This window comes from Takifugu flavidus, chromosome 8 (assembly GCF_003711565.1).
Source record: "Takifugu flavidus isolate HTHZ2018 chromosome 8, ASM371156v2, whole genome shotgun sequence".
Taxonomy (NCBI): Eukaryota; Metazoa; Chordata; class Actinopteri; order Tetraodontiformes; family Tetraodontidae; genus Takifugu; species Takifugu flavidus.
The window spans coordinates 10686855-10703104 of record NC_079527.1 but is presented as its reverse complement, the minus strand read 5'-3'; the positions used below and the strand labels follow the sequence as shown (position 1 = coordinate 10703104).

At 46.2% G+C, this 16250-nt stretch overlaps 1 protein-coding gene and 1 long non-coding RNA gene across 7 annotated transcripts in view; one reads left to right on the top strand and one right to left on the bottom strand.

Annotated features, from left to right (window-relative positions):
* zbtb46 (zinc finger and BTB domain containing 46) overlaps positions 1-16250 on the bottom strand; it is a 52841-nt gene that overhangs the window by 15250 nt on the left and 21341 nt on the right. The gene's annotated exons all lie outside the window — the stretch shown is intronic.
* LOC130530277 (uncharacterized) lies at positions 240-15704 on the top strand. Its single transcript, XR_008951786.1, has 3 exons — positions 240-444; positions 1309-1419; positions 14958-15704. It is a non-coding gene; the product is annotated as an uncharacterized LOC130530277 (long non-coding RNA).

Below are 16250 nucleotides of genomic sequence, written 5' to 3'. Positions count from 1 at the left end.
TATTTTGGAAAAAAAAAAAAAAGGACCAAACAGTCATTCAAACGGGAGGCGAGGGACGACGCTTGAAAAACATTTGACACAGCTCCATTTTAACCTAATTTGTGGGATTACATGCTTCTCTCGTCCTGGATTAGTCAAAGAGGATAAAAACAGATGGCAGCCAGAGTGAAATTACCCCAACATTACACTCGGGGAGCCGCTTTTGTCAATTTAAAGATTTCACCTGACAGTGATAGTAGCTTGCACAAAAGAAAACAACGTGATATTAAACCAATTTTTTTTTTTTTTTATTCCACTCAGGCGAGACATTGCTTACAGCCGGCGTTGTCGTGAGCAACTACCAGAACGTCACCGCTCTGAATCATCTCTCTCTCTCTCCTTCGGCTCCCTAATGTACCTCATCATCGGCATTCAACAATAATACAGGGAGATCATAAGGAGACAGTAAGAGAACAGACCAACACAGCCTGTGTGTGAGTGAGTGTGTGTGTGTGTGCACGAGTGTGTTTGGTGCTGTCAGGGCTACTGAGAGCCAAGAGTGTGTGTAGAGAAGCTGTCAGCAGTAGACATGTCGCTGGAGGTTGTGCCGCAGATCTACAAGACTGTCAGACCACACTGACAACAGTTCTGCGCACACACACACACGCACACACACACATACACACACACATGCAGACACACACAGAAGCACACTGTCATCAAAACAGCTTTCCTGGGTTCCTAATTGACATTTAGGTAACAGCAAGTTACTATTGTTTAACACGACAGACATGAACATTACATGTCGAGCTACTTTCAAAGAACACCACCTTGTTACGCTTAGAACAAAAGCTGACAGATCGAGTGAAAGTAAATAATCAGGAGCAGGGTCTTTCTGACAAGAAGCCTGGAGACTTTCAAAAGTGTGGACAGACGTGAAGAGTGAGGCTGATGAAACGTTCCGCAAAATGATAACAGTATTTTTAGGATTCAGTTTGCTCCCTTTAACCTCCGTTAGCCCTGGCCTTTACATCCCAACATAACCAGTACGAACACTGTGTGTCAGTCAGGTTCCTGTAGCACCTTGGTCTCACCCTAACCTGCCAATTTAATCTCACTGTCCCCAGCATTTAAGCTCCCTGTCTCTCCTACTCGAAATCACATTTTAAATTAAGAAATGATAATTAGCCAATTAACAATGTGAAGATGGGGGAGGGCTGCAGAGGACGGTGGGGCAACCAGACTGGAAACAGAACCTTGACAAAATAGCCGTGTTGCCCATTTTAACTACAGTCAGGTGCTAAGTGCTAATAAGTGTTTCCTGTGCAGCCTGGTGCTCATCTGCTGCAGGGGGAGTCAAGGTGACAGAGACGGTAGTTTGCCTTATGTCTGGAATACCGATTGGGGTGTGCGCCCTCCTCACAGCCGACTGGGTCAATGGTGAATATCCACGCTCTCTCTCTCTCTCTCTCTCGCACACACACAGACACACACACACACACGCACCTACCGCAACTGTCAGTCATATTTCATGCTCAGTATAGATAAATGGTCACAGATGAGAAGAATGGATACGTGGCCCAGGCACACCGTTGAATATAGAGCTAAAAGGTGTCCGGATGCTGAGATATCGGGGATGGGGACAGGAAAGCAAAAAGATGATGGTTAAGAGATGGGAAGAGATGAGAGTGACATAAATATGAAGGAATCAGTGGCCATCAAACTACCAGAGGAAGATATAAAAAGTGGAGATAAAGTAGGAGGAATGAAGAAAGAAGAAATGCAGGGGAGTGTAGAAGCGGGGGTGTTGAGATGCTGAGAAAGATATACACAAGCACACACACACACACACACAACACACACACAAACATACACACAAAGTTAATTAAGGAGGGGGTGTAGGGGTTGGCGCAAGGGGCATGAGGTGCAGGAATTCATTAGAGCTCTGCCCCCTCCTTCAGTGGGCAGCCCAGCAGCCACAGGAGTCAATCAATAACATAGATCTGCTCTGGGCCAATAACAAACAAACACACACACACACACGCACACACATGTGTGGAGAAAGGAGAAGCAGAAAAATGGAAGGAGAGAAAGCAGAGGAGAGCAAGAAAGAGGGTCACCTCTGACCTCCATCTCCTTCCACTCATCTGTTCATTGGACGAGTGAATAACCCCTGCCACCATTCCCAGCATCCGCGGACACACGTGCGCGCGTGTGTGTGTGTGTGCAGATGGAACATCTCTCCCCTCCTCGCCTTCACAGTAACAATTCTTCAGTCACACGTTAAACGACAGAGTCCCAGAGAAGTGAAACGCTGGGTAAAATGAATATCACGCCACTCAACGCGCTGCATCCGCCTCCCTGAGGACCAGCTCTAGCAACATTTTGGAGGCTGCACAAGAGATATTAAAAATTAATACCGGGCTGACCACAAACATGTCTCCACGCGGGATAATCGGAATACGCTGCATAATTCCCCTGCACGAAAGCTTGAACGGGCTCCGTGTAGCTGGTGTCTTACTTAAACCTCATCTTGTTCCAGCAGATAGAATCATTTTCCACACCAGAAACAGTTGCATCTAATCCCAGGCGCCCGGTTTATGGATTTCATCATACTTTACATGTGCTGGGGATTTGTTGACACTCGTATTATGGCCCCTTTCAAAGGCAATAGGTTTAAATGCTGGTTTATAAGCACCGCGGTTACATCATTCCATTGTGCCTCTACTGTATGCTGAGCGCTAACGTCCTGGTGTAACACCAGACAGCCACGGATTTTCGATGTCGTGGCTTTGAACCTCATGGTCAGGTAAAAGGAACAACAGCGTTTTCCTCTTCTTTTTGTCTTCTCTTTCCTAACACTACATTTACTGTGCAGCAGGGGCTGAAATTGAAAGGAATTTTCATTCTCCCCTCTGTAAAAGAGTCCGAATAATTTAGATTTCTGCTTTCTGAAGAGATCCTCCGTTTAATTTGGTTGCCATGGTAGCCGGGCACCCTTGGCTTCAACATTTATGCTAAATAAAACCCCCTTTAAAAAGGAGAGACAAATATGTGGAAATGGTGGTTCTCTTTGTTTGTGCATGTGTGCGTGTGTGTGTGTGTGTGCGTGTGTGCATGTGTGTATGAGCGATGCTGCGAGCGATGTGGGGGCTTGAGTGGGAAAAAAAAAAAGCAAAGGCGGAATAAGACTTCCTGTGGAATAAAAGATGTACGTGTTGAACTGTGCTTCAAATGTGTCACGAAGTAAAGAAATTCACCGTGCAATGTGAGTTCTAACTAATGTCTGTAGGTTAGGGTTCTGTCTACTGTGATTGGAAGCTGTAATGTAAATTTGTGTGATGTCCATGTGTGTTGGGGGAGCTATGTTATTACAGGGCGTACAGTGAAGAGGAGGAGGAAAAGGCCTGAAAAGGGAGGGAAGGGTCAGAGGACCCAGTTTGACCTCCGATCTTCTGTTCTGAGTGTGCTCTAGGGGTGTGTGTGTGTGTGTGTGTGTGTGTGTGTGTGTGTGTGTGCCTCTACCCCTCTATATAAAGCAAGAAGCCCTTATTTCAGGAAAATTGTTTTTGCTAAAAAATGATTTGGATGAATAAGCAGATGAAGAAACATAAGTTCCTGTAGATTTTCTGTAAGCTCACAATTATTGAGGTTTATTGTGTTGTTCAACCTGTTTGTTTATGAATCTGCGTACATTTGTGCAGTAATATATGTACCAGGGGCCTGGTTAACATTAACCTGCCCAGGAACTAGCCTAGGGCAAAATGGACACACAACACATTTACATTTTAGATAAATGAATAAATAACTGCCACAAAATGTGCATATAAAGATTTTTCTCCCCAATTCTGTATACCTCATATCATATATCAATATGTGTAATTGCAATGAGAGGCACAAAAGAACATATATACTTTGACAGTATGCTGGTTGACAGACAAGAAATCAGGCTGGTTGTGCAACTAGTTCACAAAAGTGAACAAAAGAGTACAATTTTTTCTAACTGTGGTATCTTTGTGTAGACGTGCGTGCAGACTGGATTCGAGTGGGGTTGGTTAATGGCTCGGACGGCCCGGGGCATGACAAGAGCTGGGTTGTCACAAGACTGTCTACACATCTAAACAAGAAAGCACCCCCCCCCACCCACTCCCTCCCGAAGCGCGCGCACACACACACACACACACACAACACACACACACACACACACACACACACACACACACACACACCACAGCTATTCATTCGTTTTGATTAACGTTCGTGTTTGTCCACGGGTGGACGAAGAGGGGAGTGAAAGGTGGAACTTGCTTCCTCAGCATGCCAAAGTTTGAGAGGGTAAAAAAGTAATTTTAGCCGAGAAGGGGGAGTGAGGCACGGAAACAGTTCAAGAATTCGGAGGCAATTTAAAAAGCAGTGTGGGAGAGGGGAATGAAAAAAATGCTGGGTTAAAATGGAGGGAGGATAAAAACTTGGAGTGATTGTTATTCTCGCTCTCACTTTTACTGTCTTCCTCTCTCTCTCTTCTGTTGTTTTTAGGGACCAAGCGGGCTGCATCCTCCAAGAGAGATGGGAAAGGGTGGGTGGATGGTGGGGTGTGCACGGATAGGGAGGGCAAAGCATAAATCAAGCAGGGCCTGGAGGCTCAGACGAGGGAGGGATAGAGGCAAGAGAGTGGGAAAAGACAGGGGAGTGTGAGAGAGGAAGAGTGGGAGAGAGACGTCGGTGCTGGTGGTGATGGTGGTACTGCTGGGGGCTCGGAGGAAAAGAGCGAGTGTGGGTGGAGGGGAGGAGAGGAGCGCAACGGTTGCGAGAGTGGTGGGGTGAGAGGTGGATGGAGGGGTGATGGAGTGTGGGTGTGTGGGTGGGTGAGTGAAGGGGGAGCGAGGAGAGGTGAGGGGGAGGTTACAGAGGCTGTGGGAGGGAGGGAGGTTGGCTCGTGATGGTGGGGGTGAGTAAATGAGTGCTTATAAATGGGTGCACAATACAGCACGATATGAAAATAGGCCCTTTTTTTAAAAAAAAAAAAAATCAGCTTCAGCACACCGTCGACATGCTGTTTCTGACTGGTCAGAAACCTTTTAGCTGTTTTGTACAGAAGCCATTTTGCTGAGAAACTGCGATGAGGGGATGTGCCACAACTTCATGGAGCTGTTCTCTATCCCGGTCACTGAGCCCTGGAACTACGGGGGCGAGCGGCTCTTATTGACCCGCTTATGGTTTGTCAAAGGGAATTAGCAACTATCTGTCTGTAATATCGACATCCAGAAAGATGGCTGTCATGTCCCCACTTCAACCCTGAAACCCGGGATGTGGTTTTTGGCGCGTTGTGCCGGTGATGTCATTCTCAGCCCGAGTCTGCGCAGTAGCGACCGACGGGCAAAGCGATAAGAAAGTATCCCTGCCCTTCAGACACAGCTGTCATTCATGATGCCTATTAGCGAGCTGCTAATTCCTGTCAAAGTTGAAAAACAACAATTGGAAGTGTTAAAAAAGACAAACATGAACACTGTTCAATGGTGTTTGAGTGAAACAGAGAAAATGGCAGCTGTGGGGGTCACGGTGCTACATCAAAGTGCATTTTCCAAATTAGCCACTGTGTCCAGGATGTAGTCTGAGCGAGCAAGTGAATGAGTGAAGAAGGGAGGAAAAGAGGGAGCGGTGGACGTGTGGGGGATGGAGGATTGCAGGGCTCAAGGTAATCTGGGGAGTTAATGCAGCTTAGAGGGACTGAGAAGAGTGGGAGGTAAAAGAGAGAGAGAACCTGCGAGAGAGAGATGACAAAGAGAGGGAGAAGGAATATAAAAAATAATAGGGTCAGCAGGGAAAGAGAGGGAGAAAGAAATAAATGAAGATGTATCAGAAACAAAAGCCAGAGCTACTGAAGGGAGAGAACGCGAGAGCTGAAGAGAGAGAGAGAGAGAGAGACGGAGTGAGGGAGAGGAGAGACAAAAAGAGGAGAGAGTTTTTAAAAGCCAGTGAGATAGGAGAGTGGAGGGGGGAGAGAGAGTGAGCCGAGTGAGTGTGTGAGATAAAGAGTGGGCTAATGAAAGGTAGGGTGAGGCTGAGCGAGGTGGAGGGTAGGAGGGAAGTCGACAGAGAGCGCGGAGAGAGAGAGCGAGCGAGCGAGCGCGGGGGAGAGGTCTGCATGGGGAAAGAATGCTGGGTGGGGAAGGCAGGCAGGCACGCAGAGCTTTGTGCTAAAAGCAAGGAAATTGAGAGATTGGGAGTGACAGAGAAGTTATGGCTTACATTCATATCCTGGGGAGGAAACTGGTGAACGGGCACGTGCCCAAAGGCCCCCCCTTCCAGCCTAGGCCAGGGTCACATTTGAGGGGGATACAAAGTGGGGGAGAGAAACAGGCGCAGAGGGTGGATAGCAAAGAGTCTTTAGGGGGTCGTCCATGTAAGTCCTTCTTTGCTGCTCCGGAGTGATGCCGACAGGAGATGTGTTAGAATGTGGGGAGGCTGTAGGACAGAGCGAGGGGGCGATGGTGGCCGAGCAGGTGGACCACAGGACAGGACCAGGATATGGGTGGATAAACACAAACACGTCTGAGCACACGGACCCAATAATGGCTGCACAGAGCAGCGACCTTTGTTCAAATACTCCTAGTCTGCAATTTTACGGCAGTTTTTCGGTCGTCACACGTTCTCAACCTCTCCCGTCATGTCGCTGTTATATCGGCCCGTTGAAGGCAAAAACAGACTGACTCAGTTTATAGCGCTCATATAAAAGCAATAAAACGTGTACAGAATACGACCAGAATACAAGTGTGACTTCTATACGGATTTTATTTACTTGGGTATTTCCTGGTAATCTGTGTGGTTTGCATTTCCTCCGCACCTCAAAGTTCTGGAAAATGGAATCAGATCAGGCTGACGAATGGGGGAGTAGCAAAAGATCTTATAACCTTGGAGAAGCTTCTTCAACTTATCTCATATTTATGAAACGAGGCCAGAGCCATCGTCAACTTTTTGTAGCTTGTCTCTTTTTGAGTCTTAAGATTGGGGGTTAAAGGGAAAGGATTTTTCTGGGTAATTTATTTGAAACACTGGGCAAATAATACAAATAAAACATTCCCGTGGTGGAGAAGAGATACTATTTTGACTATATGTTGCCTACAGGGGTTAAAGCAGTCATAGGATCAAGGTTCTATTCATAAATCCTAGATTCTCTAGGCTGATATGTGTTCCATGCAGATCCCAACACCTGGGATTGTCCTGCCTAATCGCCATGTGTTTTTCTCTTACACATTCCGCATTTGAGTTAAAACAGAAGAAGAGAAGCCGCCGTCGGTGCAGATGCACACGTGAAGAGATGGGAGTGAGAGATTGGTGACACTCGACGAGCTGCAGTGTTGTGAAACTTTTCTTAGCTCCAAGGAGGTTTCGCTCGCCATTGTTTACAAGGACGGGAACAAGAACAGGAAGGAGGAAGGGGCTCACTGCAGTGGTACAGACATCCCCTGCATCCACGGCAGCATATTAATTACAGAGTGGCCCCGACACATCAGCACAAAAGTAGAAAATGATTGCAACAGCGCAGGTCTGGTGCGTAGGCTATGGGGAGCTAAAGTCGAACCATAAAGCAGCTCTCAATGCGATGAGTGTTATCTTCCTGTTTTTCATTCTGAGTTTTCCATTTGAAGATTGAGGAGAATGCTTGTGTCACATTTATGAACAGGTCCTGTGTCTAGAAAACTGCCTGGATCTTAAAATTCAAAAATGAAGACAGAATTAGGTTCATGAAAATGACACAAACAGAAACATAAAGACGATCTCTAAGACTCCTTCCCTTCCTTTCTAGATGTGACTATTCCATTTTTAAAACTTTTGGGTCACGTTAGAAATATTATTTCTATGGAGGCTACCATGCTTTCAATGTCCAAAAAAACAGACCTGCAGTGTTGGAGTTAAATCCAAGCTATGGATCCCTTAATAATATCGCACCACGCAGTGGCAAAACATTGATTACGGGGCTATCGGGTCGTTATCCTGCGGCGCCATGCCGATTCAGGTTTAACGTAAGCCCCGCGTTCAAGGCTGACAAATGCACAGCAGCACAAAAGACGAAGACCACACTAGAAACATGTGCATGCGGAGACAGCCCATCATAGATCTCTGCACAAAGAATCAGTGTGAGCAGACCCGATCCACTATGGGCACCCTCCATGTGGCCAGCAGCAGGGGATGTTTTGTGTTCTCTGTGCTGCACAAGGGTGTTGTCTGGCTGCCCACTGACCAGATCCTACCAGAGCTACTGCCCCTCTCCCCTCTCTCCACACATCTCTTCCATCTTATAACATTAAGAGTCTGACTCTGCGCTTGTATCCTTGGCAACCTGCCTCCAACAATGGAGAGAGCTCTGGCCTCGGAATGGGAGGAGAACAGTGCCTTGAAGAGACAAAGCAAGGGTGAGTGAAACAGAGGCAAATGGAAACATGGCATAGAAGCTGAGCAGCAAAGGGAAAAGAAGGAAAGAGCCACGACATTTGTCGCGCACAGACGCGCAGGTCAGAATTAGGTAATGGAGGAACGAGGGGTGGAGGCGAGACAGATGAGATGCGGATCACAGAGCCAAACCTGCACAAGCTGTGAGCTTAGCATTAGCAGATCAGTGAAGATCTGTGTCAGTCTTGAGCAGATAAAAGTTGGACACAACTCAGCCGGGCACCCCACACAGCTCTGAGCGGTCTGTGACGATGCCAGGGAAAATGACGATGACCCGGTTTGACCAAACTCTAATTCCATGAGCAGAACTTCAGCCAAAATTAAGCTTTTGGATCATAACTATGGTGATTTTGTGAGCTTTTATTTTAATTTCGCCATTTCTTCTAGACTTTAGCCATCATCTGACAATGTCTCAAATCTATTTATATCCATCCACAAATAAACCGCCTGAAAAAAAGGTTCCCACCTGGATAATAAGTGCCTGGGTGATTATCATTCAGCTGGTAACAAGTTATTTACCCCAACTGATGCAATGAGTCGCTTCTCATTTCTTAAACAACCATGTTGAAAGACTCATCCTGTGGTCATGGAAAGACGTTAGTCTGTTTGAAAAGGGGCAAAACTTTGGCATGACCAAGCAGACAAAACAGCTATGATTTCAGAAGGAACTAAAACTGGGCTAAGAACTGTCCAACGCATAATTCACAACTGGAAGCACAGGGAGGGACCTTCGTCTTCAAGGAACTAATGTGTTCCGAAAACAATCGTGATCATGGCCGACAGTCACCTAAACCGCAGTAGAACTCAGGGCTATGTTTAATAGTGAAGGTATGAGCATTTCCACACACAATGTGAAAGCACAACAAGAGACTGGAACTGAACAGCTGTGTAGCCTGAAGAAAACCACTAATCAGTGAGGCTAAATGGAAAAAAGGGTTCAGTTGGCTAGGGTGCGTTAAGATTGGAGCCCAGATTTACCCTGTTCCTGAGAGATGGGGCATCAGGATCAGAAGCGATGCCCCCATCATGCCTAGTGCGTATTGTACAAGCCAGTGCTCTGCTCTAGGGTTGCTTCAGTTGGTTGTGTCCAGGGAGTCCAGACTGTAAACCCATGGAGAATCTTTGGGATGTGCAGGAAAAGGCTTTGCACAGTGGTCCAACTCTCCCGTCATCAAAACAAGATCTTGGAGAAAAATTAACACACAGGATGGAAAAAAATCTTGACATTAGCGAAGCCAATGCTCCACTGAATGCATGTGTAAAGCTAATCCCTATAAACATCCCATAATGTACATTCATAGGATGCAGACAGGAAGTCATAATAAGTTACATAGCAAATGAAGAGATAGCGCCCCCTATTATAATCCAGCCAAATAGCATTACAGCCTCACCACCAGAGCCTGGGTTCATTGATAAAAAGCAGCTGGACTGTGCATTTCCTGAGCCTAACCTGCTCTGTCTGACTTACCCTGTTCAGTATGAGGGTCATGCACGATTTCTTCTCTTCCCCCGGTGCTGCCAAAGTGAGCCATTGAGATTAATTGCTTATGATCAAATCAGCAGAAGCAGCGCAAAGACTGGGCCCCACTCACCCCCACCTCCTCCCTCACCTTCACATCACCACCCCGGACCCAACAGACAGCGCATGTGACGAGCTCCGCTGCTGATCCGAGGCCACAAATGTCTCACTTTCTCTTCCCCTAGAGAGGTATGCGGACCTCGGAGAGGGCCTGAAATGGAGCAAGGGGTCGGTCGCATAGTGCAAGTTCCTGTTACACACATACATACACACACACCCAAACACGCACAACAGAGAGAAAGTTAATGCCTTAAGCAACAGTGCTGCTACTTCACCCATTCTGAAGAATCCTTCTCCCCCTCTGACTCTTATTTAGAATCTGCTCTAAAGCAAATTCAGTGTGGGTAGTCCACACAGTGGAAAAATAAATAGAAATGTAGAAAGAAGAATCAACGACAATAGATGAAAGGTAAGATGGGGGAGAGGTTGAGTGTACCTTGAAGCGTTAATCAGTATCTCCGTCAATATTGTAAACAAATACCAGCATTGCCATCGAAATTTCTGGATGTCTTCAAAGAAATGACACAAAAGATGTTTTGCACAATTTACACTGCAATAAGGTGACATTATGTCAGCGTCCCAGCAGATTGTTTTCACTAACGGAACATTTTACGACTGGATGATGATTGGTGTTGCTTGCTGACACGACAGACAGAGGTGTGTGTCAGTGAGTCAGAGCTGAGCAGAGGTAGAGAGGCGTATGATAAGCACGCTGAGCCTTTGGAAGAAGGGGATAATTTGGGAGTGGAGGGCAAGACGACTGGGCTGCTTCCTAGTCGGACGCAGGAATGTAGGAGCGGGCGGATCCCGGTGCGCGTGTTTGAATGTGCATGTGTGTATTCGTTCCAGACAGGAATCCTTAACCCCCACGGACTCTGGCTCCACTTATCAAGGCCTGAACAAAGAGGGAGAGGGTGGAGAGGGGTCTGGGTATCCTGCGCTATCACATCCACCTCTTTCCCCCATCACCCCTTCTCTAGAGCTCTCACACATTCACACAGGGAGAGACGAACACTAGACCTTGACGCTGCATATCTCTGAGGTTAGAAGAACTATGGAAGGCCAAACAGGCTAACCGTGTAGAAAAATGCCAGGGTCACAGACAATGGCAGCATATAGCCATGCACGATCACACCAACTCCGCCACTATTTACTGGATCTTGCATGCTTTCCCACACTGTCTTACTTACAAAGTCTGGGTTTTGTCTCACTGACTCAAAATTCACACAGGAACTTGGGGATGGTTATCGTCATGTTATTAAAACCGGGACAAGCCAGTAAACGGATTTAGATTCAAAATTAATGAATGAGGAGGAGGATGTAGGAGGAGGAAGATAAATGGAAACATGATTTTTTTTAAAAAGGTGTACAGGAAATGTGTGAGGATGTCAGATACTAACACAGGGGTGAAAGACAGTGGAAACATTGATTCAGTGCAGTAATACACTGCTGCTACCTGCTAAATATTAGCTGTGGTTATGGAAAGCTGATATCCAGACTAGAAACCTACACTTTCTACTTATACAGAGTTAAGTGTTGATTTCAGAAAGATTCTTGGCTTAAGCTCATTCACAGTCAAAGATGGCTGCACCTTATGATGTTCATTAGATAGTCAGTCTTGTTATTGTGTGATCCAATCAGCCCTGCCAACAGTATTTGGCAGCCAATCCTAAATTGGGCTATTATCACCTACAGCCAACAATGCCAATAACAACCTTGAGTCACCCGTCCGTCGTGGTTGCTGAAATGTAACTGGAATGCGGTCAACCTGATAAAAACATGACCTTTTTAGCTGCCTTTTTAGCACAAACGATAAAAACAATTTTGCGACAGATGTTTGCAAGTTCCACGGGGCAAAAGGAACCGCAGAAGCTGCGAATCAGTTAGGAGAAACTGTGCATTTGGGTTTTATATGAGTACACAGAAGCTCGCAGTGGTGAGGAAGTAAATCCCACATACATCCAGCCCACTGTGAAACCACGTAAACACACACACACACACACACACCACACACACACACACACACCACACACACACACACACACACACACACACACACACAGAGTACTCAAATGGCATCCGTATAGCTCCAGTAAATGAGATGAGCTAAAGCCGGGGTGACACTGCGAACTGACGTGATGGAAAGGAAGCTCCAAACAGACAGAGGGAAGGAGGGATAGAGGAGAGGAGGAGGGGACTAAAACATGTGAAGGGCAGATAGCAGCTTCCAGGACTGTCTTCAACACCTCTAACTACCAAACCCAAAAAAGAACTGCACACACACACACACACACACACACACACACACACACACACACACACACCACACACACACACACCACACACACACACACACACACACACACAGGCCAGCCATAATTGCCCCCTGTGGTGATTTTGGCCTTTCCTCCCGATTTCTCATTGCTGTTGGCCAACTTCTCCGTATCTTTAACACTTTCTTTTCTCCTTCCTTTCAAAAGGGGGGGGGGGGCGCAGTGTCTGACAGGAGGAAGAAATGAGGGATGAAGGAGAAAAGAGAGGTCTAATGGAAGGAAAGGGGGGATGACAGCACGGATGGAAAAAGAGAGAGAACAAATGTGTAGGAGGAAGGGAGACTTTGCCCTCCAGCGGGAACACTCCCACAATTGTGTACTGTATGTGTGTGTACTGTATGTGCGTGTGTGTGAGTGTGCTTGCTGCGCCTCAGCCAAACCGACACACCCACAGGCTGTAGACCTCCATATCCTGTTCGGGTTGTCCGTTTGTCCAAACATTGTGCACCCCACCTCGCCTCCTGCTAACCCCCCCACCCCACCTCCCCCAGCCCTTGCTCTCATTTTCCGACTGGTCTACCGGGGGCAGAGGCCAGCCGCGGGACTGGGTACAGTCAACAGAACAAAAGCCACTTCTCTAAAACAAACAAAGCACCACAGAGAGTTTAATGGCTGCCCAAAAATGACGTAGAATCAGACGTGAAGTTACTGTCGATTTAAAAAAAAGCCTTAAGTTTACCGCTTGTTGTGGCGTCTTGTGCTGTTTCCAGGGAATGCTGGGTAGCGTATGACATAAACCACAGAGAAGAGTGCTACCGGGTCCATTACTGGCTATCAGATGAGTGGAGGAGCAAAGAATCCCAACTTATAATACATCTCAATGTGTTTCCAAAACAGAGGCCTTCTGAAGGAGGACAGAGGAGGCCTCCAGACTATAATCTATAATCTATAATAATAACTATAATAATCGTGTTTTTGAGATATTCTATGAAAACTAGTTGATTACCTGAAAGAAGCACAGCAGATCTTAAATAAAAGAGCCTCTCAACCCATTCTAATTCTCACACCCTAAAAAGGGTTTAACAAAACAACATATTAGTAATTGTTCAGCAAATAAGGGGAAGTGAGTTGGATTTCTGCCGTTCCTTCTTGTATAAAGAAAAGTAAAAAGAAGTGTGCCTTGGGAGTGAGTGGGGAAGGAAAGTGATCTAAAACCTCCCGTGTTTCTTTAAAACTGAAATGAAAAGTGGAATAACTGACTGATTGGTGTTAAAGTTGAGTGTGTGAACTACCAAGAACCTCAAATGTGTAGACATGTGGCGCAGGTGACGATTTGCAATGTGTGTTGATGCCGTGGGGTACGGCTGTGAATATCCAACCACAGAAACCTCCTGACCCACCCACCCCTGCGCTGCGCCAACAGGACATCCTGTCATGATGCATTCTGGGTAGTCTGTAATCCTCAGACACTAGCGATTAATGTCGAGAGATGTGTGAAGCCGGAGTTTCTATGCTGTTGTTGCAACAGACACATGGGTCCGGCAAGGTACACACACACACACACACACACACACACACACACACACTCTTTTTCTCCACCCTACAATTCTTGTTTGGCCTGCTCTGGGGGCAGGAGGTTGCGACGTGGGGGTTGTTGACGTTCTGGAAAAAAGCCACTGTCAGGGGTGGGGAAGGAACTTCCTCTCCAAAATGGCTTCTTTAAAGCCAATGAATTATAAATAGAGCAGGTGTCCATATTGAAAGCTGAAAGTGTGCACATGCGTGTGTGTGTGTGTGTGTGTGCGTGCGGGCACGTGTGTCTTCAATGAGATTAAAAAAAGAAGTGTGAAAAATTATGCAAATGTATGTTTGGTGCGATGCAGAGTGGAAGAAGGAGCTTTTAGCAGGTGGACTACCCACAAGGCTCTGCAGGATGTGAGGTCATATGACAGAGATGGTGGGTCGTGGGTGGCGGAAAATAATTGGCCATGTCTGTGATAATGGATTCGTGTTTTGTTTTCTTCATATATGGACCAAACGTAACCAAACCAGGTGGGTGGTGAGACATGTCAAGAAGGAGGATAACTGCATTGTAGCCTTAAGTCAAACTATATTCAGAATCACACACAAGTGAGGGTAGAAATGGGGGGGTGGGGGTTGTTGGGGACAAAGTAAGCAGGCCACAAAAGTCAACAGGGTGGGAGGAAAGAGCTCATCTGTGCAGTTCGAGGACAAAGAGGCAGAGCAAATAGGGGGTGGGGGACGGGGTGAGACACAAAGACAGCCCTGATAATAGACTAAACGTGGAAAAAGTCAGAAGCAGCGGCATCGACAGACGGAGACGCGGGCCGCGACAACTCCTCTGACTCCTTCAGCGTGACCACGGAGAAAAAGGGTTAAAAATTCCATCATCTGAAATATTAAATCTATTTGGGTTTTTAATGAAGCAGGAGTGAATTAGGGAGGAAATATGAGAGTGGATTAAAGGACAAAAAAATCTTAGAGCTGGAAGAAGAGAAAGAGGTGGGGGGGGGGGGCTGTTCAGGTGTTTTAAATATTAAACCTATTTCAAGTTTAATGAAGTGCAAATACTACAGGGACAGTCTTAGCTGGAATACAGAAAGGATGGGAGCAAAAGGGGGATCCGATTCATTATTTCAACTGTTCACCTTTAGACTGCCGAGACTCTGGGAGACCGGCGCGTGGAGACAGAGGGAGAAAGTTAATGTGGGAGTGCAGGAACGAGACGGCCGTCCTGAGGTTCCCCAGCTGAGTCTGAAAGGTGACGAGCTCCGGAGATGAAGGCCCCAAGTGAAGCAAGCCAAAACATGCAGCGCCAAGTGTGTGTGTGTGTGTGTGTGTGTGTGTGTGCACATGCATGCGTGTGTGTGTTTGTGTGTGTGTGTAATAGAGAGAAGAGGAGGAGAGTGACATAAAGATGCCGAATTTTTAAAAAAAGATTCTCGATGAAATCAACATGCAAAAGCTGGAGGAAAATGGAAAGAACAGCCCACATGCAAACTGTTCACTGTGCACACGTGTGTGTGTGTGTGTGTGTGTGTTTAATAGCAATTATGCCTGATAAAGATCAACTTTGTCCCACGTATAAAGAAAGTAGGCCAGAAATCAATGGTTGACTCATGTTCTCTCAGTCTGGTTTCTGCTCCGGAACAGCGGTTTTTTTTTTGGTTTTTATTGGTGACAGTAATGTTGCTGAAGGAAAAGTAAAGCCCTAATGTTGAAAAAGGTCTTTGCGGGTGAAAAAGGATACATTTACGAACGGAACCATCTGCCTTTCAGAAATTATCAGTGTGACCTTCATGTGATTGCCCGACATTTTTCCCTCTTAAAAAAAGAGCAGGCGAACGCAGCGAATGTTTCTTTGAAGCTGATGAAATTTTCCTAACCTCAATAAACCGTATTCACACTTGTTAACTAATTTACTGTTGCCAATCTTATTAGATTTAACAGTTCATCACATGCGTTCCAAAAGAGAGGCAGATGCAAAGTATTAAAGAGGAAGACACTGACTTAAACAAGTGCTCAATGCTTGATTTTGAAAACAAACCAGCCTTTGATTCACAGTTTGAGCGATGCGGCGGAGACCAAACTAAAAATAATTTCTGATTATTATTATTATTGTTGTTTTAAGAGAGTTTAAAGCGGGAGAAAGAGGAGCGTATTTAAAACCTCTCCTTGAAAGGTGTCACCTCTAATATAAAATGGGTACACAAAGACGATGAGGTCTCCGCAGTGCAGGTGGGTGTGACTGCTCTTCCCCCTTTAACTCAAGATTTTAAATATCTGGAAGAACTGTGAGTGGAAGGATGTGTAACGGAGCAAGATTGAACAGGAAGTGGAGCTCCTGGTGGCTACAGGAATGACAGTCAACGCAGCAGATGCTCGCAGACAGGCGGGGCAGCCCTACGTTAACATACAGTCATGGAGAACTGAATAATCCAGATTAC